Here is a 17,205-nt window from a genome sequence, read left to right on the forward strand (position 1 = left end):
AATTATCTGACTTACGGTGTATCATGTTTTGGAAGGTACTTTGTGGCTCCAGTTTTGTGCGGGAGCTGGAGCCTTTACCAACTGGTAGTGGATGAGTGCCCGTGTATGATGTTTCAGTTATTTATTATCAGAATTGTCTGCCATTAATTTGTATCTCACAATCTGTGATTGGAAATGTTTTACTTCGTAGGCTGGCATTTCATGTTTCGTGTACTTCTGTCATACTGTATGTGCCAAAATGACTTCGTATATATATATATATATATATATATATAGTGATGACCTAAGGATGTGACAATGCACTTGTTCAATGGCACCTAGGTTTGACAGTAAAATATTTAATATGTCTGGTTCTTGTTTGGACATAATGTTAGTGCACGAAAATAATTCATAGACGTTAAGTAGACTCTATATTCAATATATTATTCATGTCAGAAACATTTCGTCACTCACATTGCGTTCTCTGAGCATGCGGCTATACGTAAAACTCAAACTTTACAAAGTCCTGCAGTTATTTTACTTAAGCTGATTAGGCTCCATAATACCATTCTTTATTCCCACTGGAATGCAACTTCTTTTGGAGAGAGCACCCACAAAGAGCTCAGTAGAGGCCTTAAACTATTTTCACTTTTTAAAAACAATATCATCAATCAAGGCGGTTAGGAAGCTGTCAGGGGGTCAGGAATGCCTCACTTGGTCATCACATGGTGGTGATTATGGTGTTCATCACCAGTGGGGGTTCTGGTTATGACAGGGCCCCTCACATAATGTGTCTATTGTCTCCATAGATAAAACAGAGATGCTATCAAATAAGTCATCTCAAAACAAGATCATGGGCTGTTTTTGGCTTTTGCATGTGCCTAAACTAAAATAGTTGTGTTTATTTATTTCACTATAACTGAGTGTGCCATACTCGGAATTTTCAGGTTTGTAGGATTTATGGTCAATGAACACAAACAGTTTTCTGGGGAAGTTTTGGCAAATGTTTTTTTTTTTTATCTGGTTGTTCCCCTTAGATCGCAGATATTTCAGACAACTGATTGTTAAATATTTTGTGGCTGAAATTGCCAGCTTTGTATTTATTTATCATTTTTCAAATTGTATTTTTTTTATGAAAATTATGTCGGTTTTGAGGGTCAAAAGATATTAAATCTAAATCACAGAGAGAGAAGAGAGTATTTTTACATTTTGGTATTAAATGAGTTAAGTTCACAGTTGTGGTCAGTCTGCTCAAGTGTTGGTTTGTTACTTGCAAAGTTTTTTTTTTTTTTAACTTTTGTCAATTTTGTATTTTTGAATACTTTGCTTTAAACACCCTCTCAGTGGACTTTGTATGCCTTTTGTTCTTTTGAAAATATATATATATTTTAAATCAATCCTGCTCCCTGCTTCTCTGCACTTGTTTACACCTTTTTGCCTTGAACACCATGAATACGCATTTTGTGACAGAACTGTTGGTAAATGAGCAAATGTGTGTGAAATAATGAGGGGGGAAAAAGTCTTAAAGTAAAGCGCCTGGTGAGTAGGAGGCATTGTTTGCAGTATGCCAGCTGAAATCATGCCACATTTCCTGTTATGAAAGCATTAAAATAATATCATTGATAATGACTTGCCTGACACTTTGATATCCATCAATTGTGGAGCATGAACAATGCGCACTCCCTTTTCATACTCTGTAAGGTTGACCTGGCCAGGATAAAACCTTCCACTTGTTGCCCCTGATGAACTCATCTGTGTGGTTGCATCTTCCACAGCTTGGGAGCCTCCATGCCATATGTTCTGTTGGTAATTTTGCACTTGGATCCATTGAATAATATTTGGAAATACAAAGGTGCTGTATCTCAACATGGTGAGTCAATTTAAGTATCATGTACCTATTAACAATGAAATAATACAACACTACTTTCTATGTAGATTATAGCTCATATTTATAGACAAACAATCTGTAGCCCTGAATTAATTGCACATGTGGAAAGAAAGAAACATGCCAACATGATAAATGAGTATGCGTCTGACTTCTGAGTGTTCATATTGTCTCTGCCTTTTGTATCGGTCTCTGCGCATGTGTTTCGCTACCACCGGTGTCCATCAGCGGGTGATCAGTGGACCAGATGTACATGATTTATGGAGTACCAGAAGCAGCAGCAGCGGAGAGGCCTCCAATGTGTTCAACATTATTAGCCACAGATGGAGCAATGTTTGCGCTTAACAGTGTTCACACTCACATCAGGACCGCAACACTCTTTCATCCCTGCAACACAGATTTTATGTGATAAAGTTGGATGTTTTATGAGACTTCAAATAGTGTCTCACCCTGCGCTGACCTTGACTTTTCGGTGATATCCTCTGCCAGGTGTTTTATGCCATTCAGTTCCAAAATCCTAGTAAGTGTAGTGGATTCAGAAAGACCATTCACACCTACCCATGCTCAATAGCGTGCACACAAACACACACACACATGCAAACACACACACAGACACACACGCCAGCATTCACTCTAACATTTACCCTTGGGGCCAATTAGTCAAGTTGAAACATCTTCATTTTTCATGTGAATGTTCAATGATCAGTATAATTTGAATTATTAAAGCAATTTGACTTGGCAATGTTGGAGGTTTTGGCACTTGCTTTAAGCACCCTCTCAGTGGATTCGGGGGGGGAGCAAACCACAAAACAAGGGCATCATTAACTGTCAATTACAGTTGAAACACCATATTAACATTTTGCTGTCGAGCATGAGAAAGCTTTTTTTTGATGTCGGCTACATTTGGTGTAGGTTGTCATCTTTATCCCGTTTTCTAAGTCGAGCTAACATTGTGAGGGTGTTGCAGTAATTTGCATATTTTACGTCCAATTCTTAAAGGAATGGCGATTAAACTGAATGACATTCAGAATATCTCTTTTTCATTTAATGCTGTGGCGATACTGTGCATCAAACTTCGCATCAATTTTTTTCCTAATCAACAACCAAAGGCTGTTTTAGCAGACCAGTCAAAACAATTAAAATGCAGGTGAACAGATTCTCAAGTGTTACTGTTCGTGATGTTTACAGCAAATAGTGTTTTCTGAAGTCAGAATCTCAAAGTATGATCCGATTTTGTCATGAGAAATTGTGAATCATATTTCCCAATACGTGGCTTGCTGTCAATTTATATATGTAACCTCCTGCCCGTCTATTATGAAGACAAAAATAACAAATTGTGTACATATATCACATATCATTTTTTTAATCTTAAATAACTTTTATTGATCATCATACTGCATATTTTGGGGTGTTTTTTTCCCTTTCGAATTTCTTCAATGAAATGTCATTTTTGTTTTGTTTCATTAATCTTGCATTTTCAATATTTATCTAATGTATGATTTTTTGGAAGATTGTGTTTTAAATAAGTTATCCAGGTGAGAAGGACAAGCAATTTTAAATTTCACTTTCATACTTTGCAAACAAATGCGGTTGGTTACCTTTGCACATTTATTACTAGACACACCACCCCCCCACCTCCAAAAAAATCTGACCTTATAAAATATTTGATCACAACGATGAAAGAATAATGTATATTTGAGAAGTCAACACAGTGCATCAGATGGATTGCAACGACTCATGAAAGCAGATGACCTGGAGATAGCCCATGGCTCTCTGGTACATTATGATACATGATGGATTTTGCCACCCACAATGCACAAATGAATTTCATGGCGCAACACCTTGCTCATGTGGGTGGTGTAAACAATGCATGCCAGCTATTCAACACCAAGTTGGGCGTGCGTGCAACATATGAGAAGGCGCATGAAGGGAACGCTCAAACTTCCAAAGCATATTATTGAGGCAATGGCAAGGTATGAGTTGAAACAAAAAGCAAGGAAAGCAGGAGAAAATAAGACAGCAAGGCCAGGAAACATACGAGCCTCGTATTCCCTACTGTATTTCCGAACGTCCTCATATTGACATGAATAAATAAAAAAAGCAATAAATGCAGTAAATGAATTAAAACTTGACTTTAAATTAATAAATGCTGACATTAATTATTATTGAAATAACTAAATATATATTGTAATATATAGACACATTTTGTAAAGAATAAATACACATTTATTTATTTAACTATGCAATGGATGTGTTTAATTTTGACACTCTTGGTGCTCTGTGCTAATCCAAGAAGAGTGACGGCCAGCGGTGCTGCCAGCATGAGGTCCCCGTCAGCGTGGTGGAATCCATGTTGTCCGTGATGGAGAAACCAAGCGCGCAAAACAAGTTGACACCCAATAGTTTAACGCCATGATGGAACGCTTTGAAGGCGAATGCAGCAAAGTGCTGGAGCCATAGCACACAGCAAGGTCGCACTACCCGCTGTGCCAATTATACTGTGACCATATTCAAACAGCTCTTTTACGTCGGCCTTAATTGAGAGCAGGGGAAAAAAATGTCAAATGTTTTCAGTGCAGACCTGGAGGCTGCAGACTCCAGCAGGAGCGGCAAACACACGCCAGCCATTTCCACCACTTAAATGTTGAATAGTGTTTGTGCTCAACTTCCCAGGAGACCGGAATGAGGGATTTGTTGAAGTGGCACACCCTGAAGAAGTAGTTCATCTTTACACAGTTCTGGTGTCTTTGTCCAGTGGTCTGGGGTGCGAGGAAGAGCCACACTGCACAGGGTCTGCATGTGACACCCCCCTGACGCCCCGGTGGAGAGTTGAGCAATTGGAGCGACGGTCTGTGCTAGCAGGCAGTAGTGGGAGGTGGATGAATCGGGTTTGCAAGCGGTGTTGCTAACTGTACAGCATTCTCAAACTGGAATACTTTTTCAGCAGTCTTTGACAGTGAGAGGTCATCAGGTGAAAATAACAGATTCCCCCGTAGCTTAAGATCAATTGTGTGCTCTGTTACCTGGTCATGAATCATCTCGTCTTCTAAGTGGCTGAATGGGCAGAGCGGAGCCCTGCAGGTCGACAACATAGAGATGTACCAACTTGCCTGTGTGTTGCTGTTACTGGTTGCTGTTGAGCAACCTCCAACTGGGTCCCAAAGCGGCTCCTAAAGCCGCAGCGACCAGGGTACCTGCAGACCCGGTTGTCGACTGTTGACTGGGAACTGTTCGTAGCCCGAAGGCACGCCCATCACCGCTTGGAGGTCGTTCCCGAGTTGGGCTGCTGTTGCTGATGAAAGGTAACCTGCAAGACTGCAACACTCTGTGGAACAGCAAAATCTCTGCATCAGCCCTTGCTGTCCAAGTTGTGAATTAGCATAGCAGCCAGCTGTGAATTGTTAGCTTCGGCTAGTCCAGTCACTGCTCGATATGTCATAAGAAGAGTAACTTGACTTATGACTCAAGGCAGTGGATGAGTTGCATGTACTTCTCCTAAAACACATTAAATTAACTGCATACCCATAATGATAATTTGGCAGACGCAGTGCTGGATGCGTACACTGTATGCTTCTGTGAGCAGTCTAGATTGTGAATAAGATAAGAATTGTGAGAGCAATTTGCGCTCCAGTATTGCTGTTTTTTCTTTTTTTTGGGGTCAGATTTACATTTACAGGAGTGACAATCTGAGATTCAAGTAAAATTGTCAAGACATTTTTTGTGCTGTTTCCAAACCGGCCCTCATTTTCTTTCGCTAGTACACGAACACACACACACACACACACACACACACACACACACACACACACACACACACACACACACAGATAAATAGATACTGATGGTATAGTGGTACACTCGCCCGATTTGTGTACGGGCAGCATGGCATCGGTTCCCAATCAGTCACTGACTGGGAACTGAACCCAAGCTGCCTGCTTCTGAGTGCATAATTCTACTTGATATCATTCCATTTTTCTAAATGTATTTGGTTTTTGATAATTGAATATCTACCTACTTCTAGATTGTTGTCCTTTATCACATGAAACCCAAGTGGTTTGGAATTGAAGGCTAAGATTATGCTTTTATTACACGTTTTCCCACTAGTGGATATTTTATTCTTGTAAGATTAAGATCTGTTTTACTGGCAATGTGACTTTTCTCCCCCAAAGGATTTCTACGTACCTGAGGGTTTTGCAAAAGATATCTTTAAATAGATGAGGCAAGACTGCATAATACAATGTGATTATTTCACTACAAGATCTTCCCATGCAATTCGGAGACAGAAACATATCCAGGGAGTTGATGACAGTTGACTGTTGCAATATATATATTTTAAGTCTTTTTTTGTAAATCACAAATGCCTGCTTACCACCAAAGGCCATGATCAAGAAACTATGTTTGCTTGGTGTCATATATTTTGCCTTTTGCATTGCTTATCTCTTGGGTACCTGAGCAAATCTTTTTACGGAGAATGAACTAGGATGAAGCATGTCAAATAGATGCAAGTACCATCACAACAGATGGCTTTGTCTCACTTCTTTCCTCAATATTTCATCACGGGTGGATTCCTTAACTTTGGGAGTGCAGATGTGTTGAGTCCTATTGTTATAGTGACTTGCATTATGCCGCTAGAAAATAACCTATCTTGAAGTTGCAAAAAAGAAAAAGCAATGAATGCAGTACGACAATAAGTGAGGGACAAGGGAGTTGCTCTTATTTGTTTATTTTCTAGCCCGCAGCCGCCACAGTGGAAATTCTCTGCTTTACCGCTTATGCGATCTTTGCCACTAGCCCTTATCATAAAGTCAGATCCGCTGAAGTACAGATTGTGAACTCTGGCAGTGAACTGCAACTATGATCACACACTGGTCATAAATATAAATGACAGGATTACTAAAAGATTAACGCCTCTTCAAGTTCTTAATTATGAATGCAAATAGGTTTGAATGAGCATTATGGGCAAAGTGTGATCCAGTCTGCGGTGTAAATGTAATACGGTTGCCTCACATGAGCTCTAGTATTAAATCACGACATTGATGCAGTCCCACACCAGTGTGGTTGATGACCTCATATATGAAGGGCTTTGATGACTTTTTATTCATGTGCAAAGTCTTTGGAAAATAAAAGAGCTGAAAGTGCTGCTGAAAGGACTTTTTGAAAGCAGCTGACACACTGACTGTCTGCTATTCATGTTTTCATCTAATTCCATGACATGATAATAAAGACGATGTGTTATGGAATATTGACCTTTTAAATGATTGTACTGAGTCTCTGGAGTGCCTGCCAACCCATCAAGCATGAAAGTCCACAACCCAGTAAAAGTACGTGTTCCACCTATTTCCAAAAATGTGTCTAAAAGCAAGTCATTCTGCATTTTGCATAACTAAAACCTCATGAGGCTAATTTACATAATACACATCCTCACCCAAACCTAGTGATGGGCATGACAGTTCTTTCAAGTGAACGGAATCATTAGAATCAAAAAGAGTTGTTCAAAAGAATCATTCGCCGATTTGTTCAAACCTTGAGACCCCCACCCCCCAGCATGGACAGTGGATTAAAAAAAAGTACTCATCCTGATGTTGCAGTTATTGTAATATCTTTGTATTATTATTGTTATTATTTCTATCATAAACATTGCAGCTGTAATGAATGAATGAGAATGGTCGTACAGCAACATTTATTCACATGTTCACTCACTGACTAGTTCACGAACGGGAAATGGCAGTGCATTCACTCACTGAATCGTTCGCTAACGCCAATAGCGTGGCAGTATAAAGTCGTCCTTCAACCTGACAGTGGTTGCTGGGCTCAAATCAATTGAGAAAAGCATGTGATTCGTTCACTCGCGTTAATTGAAAAGATTTGTGATTTCAGAAATGAAACGTGTGCGAAACAACGCAACGCTACACCACTCATGAATTGGGACTCAGGCTGACCAAAGATAGCAGCAGCTGAAGCCCCTGACCAAACTGAAGCACAACCATGTCTCAGCTAGAAATGTAAACAGTGCTGCAATGCTAACACATATTAGCAATAACTGGCAATGTTACTAGTGTTAGCTTTTGATAACCAAAGGTCATGGATGTCGGAGTGAGATTATTTACGTTTGGCATGCATGGATCCATTACACAACATGTAATACGGGATCTCAGTGAAAATACAGGAAAGGTCCAAACCGAGTGATAACAACCAGTCTGATGTGTGATGGATTGGATATTAAGTGTGCTATAATTCTTTAGCATTGTGCAAGAAGGATGTCAAAAAACATTTAGACATTGAGAAACCTGGGAACTGTGTAAAATCGCGCGTGTGTGTGTGTGTGTGTGTGTGTGTGTGTGTGTGTGTGTGTGTGTGTGTGCGTGTGTGGGTGGGGGGGCGGAGGGTCATCACTGAGTACTGATTGTTGTAGCTCAAAAGAAAACTCAACTCAACTCAACTCAACTGTATTTATAGAAGCACACTGCAGCTACAATATTTAGTTTTACAAGAAGTTTTGTGACAACATGTATTCTTTTGCTTACCCTTCTCTCAGCTGACTGTGGGTGAGAGGGAGAATACAAACTGGACAGATAAATAACCTGTCACAATGCTTACACGAGGAGATTGTTTTGACAAGACACCAAATTTGAAAAGAAAAAACAAATGTTTTGGCTGCTTATTTATATGACAGCATTTTGGAGACAGTAAATGTTTCATGTCAGTAAGTGTCATTGTTTCGTTTAAAACACTTGGGAAAATCTTCTGTTTGCAAATCAAACCACAAATAACCCAAGGGTTAGCAAGTGTGGTGCTCAAGATAATCATTCATCCATTACATGAATTTTTGTGAATTTTGGGGTTTGGGGTTTGAGTCTGTAACAGGTAATTTATTATTTGTGAGGGATTGCGTTTTGGAGTTGGTTTGGTTTTGTTATATGGTGTTTTGTGTTCCTGTGTTAATGTTTGTGCCCGTCTGCTCATCATGTTTTTGTCTCCACAGGGGTCTAATCTCATTTCTTTATTTGCAACTCCCCAAGTGTTCTGTTCTCGCTCTTCTGTTTACAAGCTCGCACCTCTCAGCAAATATCCCATCGGGTAGGCGAGGAGAATAACAGAGGAGCCAGGCAGGAGGATCTAAAAAGTATTTGCGGAAATGAGAGGATGGTTCCTTGACAGTGTCATTTCATGTAACCAGCAAATAATTATGACATCATGTCAATTATGTGTGTCACAAATTAGTCTCAGTGTCTGAATTATGCATTATGTATGACCACATAAATTTACTTCATGCTTTACATTTCAAATGGGTTAAAACATAGAAAAATAAATCCATCCATCCATCCATTTTCTGATCCGCTTTATCCTCATAAAGTCGCGGGGCGTGCTGGAGCCTATCCCAGCTGTCTCTGGGCAGTAGGCAGGGGGCACCCTGAACCGGTTGCCAGCCAATCGCAGGACACACAGAGACGAACAACCATCCATGCCCACACTCACACCTAGGGATAATTTAGAGTATTCCATTAGCCTGCCACGCATGTTTTTGGAAGGTGGGAGGAAACGGGAGTACCCAGAGAAAACCCATGCAGGAACAGGGAGAACATGCAAACTCTACGCAGGAAGGCCAGAGCTGGAATCAAACCCGGTACCCCTGCATTGTGAGGTCGAGGCGCTAACCACTGGACCACCGGGCCACCAGTAAAAAAATAAAATGAAATAAAAAAGCATGAATAAATTCCAGCATGATCAACACCGTGATTCCAGAGATGTTGATGCGATAGTGAGTGGTCTCCCCCAGCACCTATTGATGTGACAACAAAATTAAAATCTTTTATTATTTTTTTTCCCAGCAAGACCAAAGTCACTGTTAAGAGCTCGAATAAAGGGACAAAACAGTGTTTAATTGTTGTCAATATATCAAGAATTAAGGAAGTTATGATATTTTCAAGGCTTGAAAAAGCGGCAGAAATGTTGGTCACTTTCTTCATCATTACAATGGAATGGCTAATTTGAGTGTTTGTGCGAAGTGGTGGGCGGGTATTTCGGGACAAATATGAGTAAACAGAAACATTTTGAGTTGAGATAAGCATCAGGAACGACTACGTGTGCCATCAAAGCAATTTCTGTCGTGAGATTGTTTATTTGGCTACTGGAGAGGTGATCCTGGTGGATGGCTTTCCTGCGTCTCCCCTCCATTCACGGTTTGGCTATACAAATTTTGATAACGTTCCATATTTTGCGACTTACAAATTGGATGTAACTTCGTCTGCATGTCCCCCAGAACTCTCAAAAATGGCCATAATAGTTCACTATACATATATTAGTGCTGTCATTTTAACACGTTATTATCAGCATTATTGTAAACCCATTTTAACGGGATTACATTTTTTATTGTGAGATGTTGGGTACGATGTATGCCACTATCACTGTTGTTCCAATGTGTGGCACTACTTTGTGTGGAAGGACACCATGTTCTGGGGTGTATATAAATAAAGGGGGTGGAGCTTCCCGGCAGTTCGCTTTTGGCAGTGACGATGCACTGAGGCACGTCAGGTGTTGAGCGACTCAGTGGTAGCGACACACAGAAAAATAAAAGAAACGTCTCCAGTCTTGTGCCTCGAACCGAGTGTAGTCACCAGCAATGATGCCTACACATGACCAGCGAGAGACTTCCGCAGCAGAAGGATCAACATGAGATTAATGCTGCACCGGGTTCCTCTGAAATAAACCGGAAACAAAACAAGTGCGCCACCATTACAAGCCATGTACCGAAATTGTACGAAGTGGAGAAGGCGAAGGTACACCAAGCGTTGAAGATACAAGCAGTCGCGCTCACCGGGGATTACTGGACTTCCCTTAGTAATCATAACTACCTCGGGGTCACAACCCATTATTTTGACCAACAGTGGTTGCATTCTTTGACTGTTGCAAAGACAGAAGAGAGACACTTTGCTGACACTGTTGCAGAGCACTTTGTGCGAGTAGCTAGAGAAATAAGAGACGAGGTTGATGACCCTCTGGTGAATAAAGAGCAGGTAGCCTGACTTTGAACTTGGGTTCAAAGCAAACTTGAGAAAAAGGAAGTATGAAGCCATGGTTTAACTGCACAATAGGCTGAGTACAAGTTTACCTTAAATGTGCTCTTTATTGCTCTGTGATGATTCCCTAAAAAGGGATGTTAAAGGAGCTATTGCGTGACAAAATATTTTTATCCTGTAAAATTGAAATTGTTGCTTCAATAAATATTTGCATTTTGCACAAAGAAAACTGATCCGCTATTCCATGTTTATGAGAGCATTAAAATGGGAAAAAATAGGAGAAAAAAAGGAAATTAAGAATAGACAAAAGGTGTGATTAATTGGGATTAATTATGAGTTAACGACGACATTTTACATTTAGTCGCGTTTGACAGCACTAATATACACACATATATATATATATGAAATACAACATTCATAGGAAATCACAGTGTCCCATTACGGTTAAGCTATGGAACACCCCCTTGCGATCGACTTAGGACCAGTGCGCGAGCTACCGGTCGATCGTGATCGACATAATGAGCACCCCTGCTGTACTGTATAGGTCTCATGTGATTAACTGGCCACCAATCTCTGGCGTACACTGACTGTAACTCAAAGTCTACTGGGATACGTTCCAGATCACTTGTGACCTGAAAGAGGGCCAACTTGGAAAAATCCAGCACGCTAGGATGTGCGGTGCAGCAAATTGTAGAATGGATGGATGGACTTTGAATAATTCGGACCACTAGAGCTCCAGCGAAGGAGTCACTAATGGTCAGTCATTTTCGGATACGCGGTGACGGGCGTAGCCCTTGGTGGTGGACTTGGGAAGAATAAGTATGTCAACTAACCCTGATAGAGAGAACTGAAGATATAACGACCTCCATACAATCAATCTTACGGAAATCCTCTTGGAACGCACAGGTACAGGTGTTAGGGACTTATCAAAACAAGTAAATCTGTCATGAGAGAAACTGCATGTTATGCTCATCTCTCAAGTGAGCCATGGAGAGGTTAATCGTTGTGAGAAACTCACATTCAATTACACAAGAGAAAAAATGAACACACTCAGACAAAAAAAAAGCTGTACTGTAAAAAACAAACAAAAAAACAAATAAATGTATGAATGATTTTTATTTAGACAGGTATGTAACAACTAGAAAACGACCATCAATTCATTTACTTCACAAGGTTTTTCTGTTGAATATGGTTAGAAAACATGAAAATCATATTTAGGGTGTTGTTGATCCCAAAAGTTTTAACCATTGCACAAATTAGATTTTGTCATATGCATCAAGGAATGAAAGAGGTGTGCAGTAAAAGTTTTTTTTTTTTTTAACTCAAATTCTTAGTGTCAGCAACAGATTTTGGATGTGATAATGAGCATGAACACTGTAATCCCACCAATTAAGGGGTTTTAGATTGCCTGTGTGATCTTGATAATTGGGAGCTAGATGGATTCTTACACCAGATTGTCAGCATGCTTGAGAATGTGAGAGCACCTCTCACTTGCGTCACCCACGGTCCATTTTTGTTTGTTTGATGGATATAACTGATATCCAAGAGTTCCAATACTGTTTGAATTTGAATGTGTTTATATAATGTTTGCCTTTTACTTTTGCTCAAGCAAAATCATTATTATTTCTATCTTCATACACTGAGAAACACCCCTATTTTTATGGCCACTTCTCATGCTCATGCCCACATTAAAAATGGAATAAAAAAAAAATGTAATTTAACGTCACCCATCTGTCTTGGAAACTTGCTCTGAACCATGTATTTGGAATTCACTTGGGTGAGTATCCTAGTCACGTTTATTCAAGTACAAGCTGTGGCATTTGTGTCAAAATAGCCACTTCAAACCAAAATGACAGACTTTGTGCTCAATTTCAAGAATAAGTCTTCCAGACTTTTTCATGTGTGCTGTAAAGATGTCCACCAAATGTTGTCTTCGTGAAACCGGGGCTTTTTAATTTTTATATATTTTTTTAAACTGCAGGGGGCACTTCAAAGTTTTTAAGGATTTTTTTTTTTTTTCAGATGGCACCTTAAAATACATATATTTGCACCAGGATACACACACTTGCAAAAAATTGCTGAGTTCTCGGGCACATTTTGATCCCTCAAAAGGCGATTAATTTGTCAATAAGCATCCATTCCAAAAGAGCAATCACACAGCCTGGCAAATGGCACCCTAAAATACATATATTCCGGATACACACACTTGCAAAAATTGCTGAGTTCTCGGGCACATTTTGATCCCCCAAAAGGCGATTAATTTGTCAAGAAGCATCCATTCCAAAAGAGCAATCACACAGCCTGGTGCACCGGCCTTTGTGAATGAATCTGCATGATATAGTTGTTCGAGCTGTTGAGTAAACAAGCTCAAAACAAATTCTCGAGTAATTAATTGCATTCATGCAGATTAACACATTGTTTGGCTGACTCTTTGATTCGGTTGGATGACGTGTACAGTAATGCGCAGTATTTTGCAACGTCTACTGTAAGAATCAGACACAATAATCTGGCTGTGAAATTGCTTTTTCATTGTTTTTGATGAATAATTAAGCAGGAAGATATACAGCTCTCTGTTACTGTCACACAGATGTACGTTCACAGACAGAAGGAAGCAAAAACAAACAGCCTGGCAAGGTTTATACTACTCCAAAATATATGAATGAATGAATTGAATGAATGAAAACACAAACCCCAAAATAAATTCATGAGATAAGGGATGAAACAGGTTTTAAAATATTTGTAGATATATTTTCAAATGTACGATATAATTTGGATTTGCCCATGTTTGCATAGAAAAGTCTTAAGCATTTAAGCATGTTAAGGAACAGTTTCTAAATAAAATCCTTTAAAAGTAAAAAAAAAAAAAAAGTTTCAATTAAAACTTGATTTTTGTCACCGCCATGTCAAAAGCACATTCGGTAATACAATAATCAAATAAATGTCAATAATGCCGTCAGAAAACTACTGGTCTCAACTGATTTCACTCAACCATTCTGAACCATTGAAGCGGAACATGAACAAATACAGTGCACGACCCGCCACTCACAATGAGACTGAAGCACAAGTCTCAAGATAATTTAATGCCTGGTGGCAAAAATACAAAAAACTGTTCAACATTACTGCTGATAGCAATCTTATTGCACACAAAACGGAAATGATCTATTCTTTTAAATATGCATTTCAAGAGTCCAAATCTGATTTTCACTCAAATGTGATAATTTCCTTCGACAAATGCAAACCGACCAAAATCATTTGAAAACAAACACATTAGCTTTTGTGTTTTAAGTGAAACAACACATTTCATCACTTGTTCCACACATACAGTCAGTGTTGAGAAAGTTCATCTTCCACTACTTCACAGTGCAGCTCACACATCTTAAAATGAAATAGTCCATTCAAAGCCCATAATTGATTTTTTTTTCACAAATTTCATGGTTCCAAAGATGAACTAGCTCATACTTCTTCCCACCACCTCCCTACCCCACCCACCCCAATAACCACACTGTATTGCTGTTGGGCATACGGGCATTTGCCGATTGCTGGCATCCATTCAGTCCACACTAGTAAGCAGGTGCGGCTATCACACTACAAGCTAAAAAAAATAGGAAAAACATTGCTTGGATTCTTGCGCTTCAAATGAATTTAAAAAAAAAAAAAAAACGAGACTCCGGTCCTGGATGTGCAAACGCGAACATTATCCGCCTTCGGAACCAAGCTGCTCTATCTTCCAAGTGCGGCGGGGAGATGATTTCTCTGAGATAGCCACATAGGCCTTTCCTGTATTTGTCAATTAATAAGACTTATTGATTGATGTGCTAAAATGTATCAGTCAATGTTTAAATATAAAACTGCTATTGTGATTTTAAGAGCATCTTTGTAAGTCCACAGTGGCTGGCTTCACACAATGACACAGAAGACTGAAGAAGAGGGTGACTTTTACCCACGGTGCTCTATCTAATGCAATGCCTTTGTCGGGAGGAGCATTACAGCACACGGATCAACCAGATGAAATTCCTACTCGCACACGCCGACCAATTGGTCGCAGCCTCGAGCCCTGATTATCCCTGAATGATGACAGTTTATTTGTCATAAATTGTCGACATTGTCAATGTGTAATAGTTTGTGTCAAATTCCATGCTTTGTTTGTTTCGACAAATGCAAACCGACCAAAATCATTTGAAAACAAACACATTAGCTTTTGTGTTTTAAGTGAAACAACACATTTCATCACGTGTTCCACACATACAGTCGGTGTTGAGAAAGTTCATCTTCCACTACTTCACAGTGCAGCTCACACATCTTAAAATGAAATAGTCCATTCAAAGCCCATAATTGATTTTTTTTTCACAAATTTCATGGTTCCAAAGATGAACTAGCTCATACTTCTTCCCACCACCTCCCTACCCCACCCACCCCAATAACCACACTGTATTGCTGTTGGGCATACGGGCATTTGCCGATTGCTGGCATCCATTCAGTCCACACTAGTAAGCAGGTGCGGCTATCACACTACAAGCTAAAAAAAATAGGAAAAACATTGCTTGGATTCTTGCGCTTCAAATGAATTTAAAAAAAAAAAAAAAACGAGACTCCGGTCCTGGATGTGCAAACGCGAACATTATCCGCCTTCGGAACCAAGCTGCTCTATCTTCCAAGTGCGGCGGGGAGATGATTTCTCTGAGATAGCCACATAGGCCTTTCCTGTATTTGTCAATTAATAAGACTTATTGATTGATGTGCTAAAATGTATCAGTCAATGTTTAAATATAAAACTGCTATTGTGATTTTAAGAGCATCTTTGTAAGTCCACAGTGGCTGGCTTCACACAATGACACAGAAGACTGAAGAAGAGGGTGACTTTTACCCACGGTGCTCTATCTAATGCAATGCCTTTGTCGGGAGGAGCATTACAGCACACGGATGCAACCAGATGAAATTCCTACTCGCACACGCCGACCAATTGGTCGCAGCCTCGAGCCCTGATTATCCCTGAATGATGACAGTTTATTTGTCATAAATTGTCGACATTGTCAATGTGTAATAGTTTGTGTCAAATTCCATGCTTTGTTTGTTGAATATTAGATCAGCTCTGCCTCCACGACCAGCACAATGTGTACTGTAACAGCTCCTGCATGTGCCATAGTGAATGAATGCTCGCAAATGTGTGTAACATTTGAAAATGTATCATTTTATTGGCTGTAAAAGTGTGTGTATGGGAAGTAAATAAGAAGGGGCACTGCAACTGCCTAATTTGCATGCACTTTAATGGCACTTCTGACTTGATGTATTGTTTTATCTTATCCTCTGTTTTTGGCTGAGTTACTATACATTTTACCATTGAAGGGTCAAGACCAAGCTTTCACATACATACATGCAAAAAAAAAAAAAAGATGCTAGAGCACCAAACACCCCCACCAAACTAATATCCTTCACTCCCTTTCTGCACTTCCCTGCTTGTTGTGTTGAATGAAAAGCTATTATTTGCTCGGGTCAGTATTTAATTGATCTGATTGTCACTGGGCGGCCGGGTGGTCGACTGGTTAGCGCGTCGGCCTCATGGTGCAGAATTGCAGTGTTCAATTCCGGCTCCGGCCTTCCTGTGTGTAGTTTGCATGTTCTCCCCATGCCTGCGTGGGTTTTCTCCAGGTACTCCGGTTTCCTCCCACATTCCTCAAACATGCATGGCAGGCTGATTGAACACTCAAAATTTGTCCCTAGGTGTGAGTATGAGCGCGGATGGTTGTTTGTCTGTGTGTGCCCTGCGATTGGCTGGCAACCAGTTCAGGGTGTCCCCCGCCGACTGCCCAAAGACAACTGGGATCGGCTCCAACATGCCCCGTGACCCTTGTGAGGATAAGCAGATCAGAAAATGGATGGATGGATGGATGGATGATTGTCACTGTAGCCTATGTTGCTGGTTTAGGGTAACAAAGATAATGATGTGTGTGATGTTAATGTGCGACTTACTAGTGGTTGGAAATCACTGCTTTTAGTTGTATTAACTCCCATTATATTCTGAAGGTAAATATGAGTGTGACTGGTTGGATGTCTATATGATTGACCGGCGACCAGTCCAAAGTCAGCTGGCATAGGCGCCAAACTCACCCATAATGCTATTGAGAATAAGTAGTAAAGAAACTGGATGGATGGATGTTGGTTAGGTGTTTGGTCAGGTGTTTGGACACGTCTCCAAGTGAGGTTGAAAACCTTTACAGAAAAGTATGTAATATATTACATGAAACTAACTCAGAATATCATTGAATGAATGACTGTCCGACACTTCACAGTAAATCTTCAATCTTTGCTTGCTGTTGCTGTTCTATC

The sequence above is a fragment of the Hippocampus comes genome, unplaced genomic scaffold, assembly GCF_001891065.2.
Source record: "Hippocampus comes isolate QL1 unplaced genomic scaffold, H_comes_QL1_v1.1 scaffold234, whole genome shotgun sequence".
Lineage (NCBI taxonomy): Eukaryota > Metazoa > Chordata > Actinopteri > Syngnathiformes > Syngnathidae > Hippocampus > Hippocampus comes.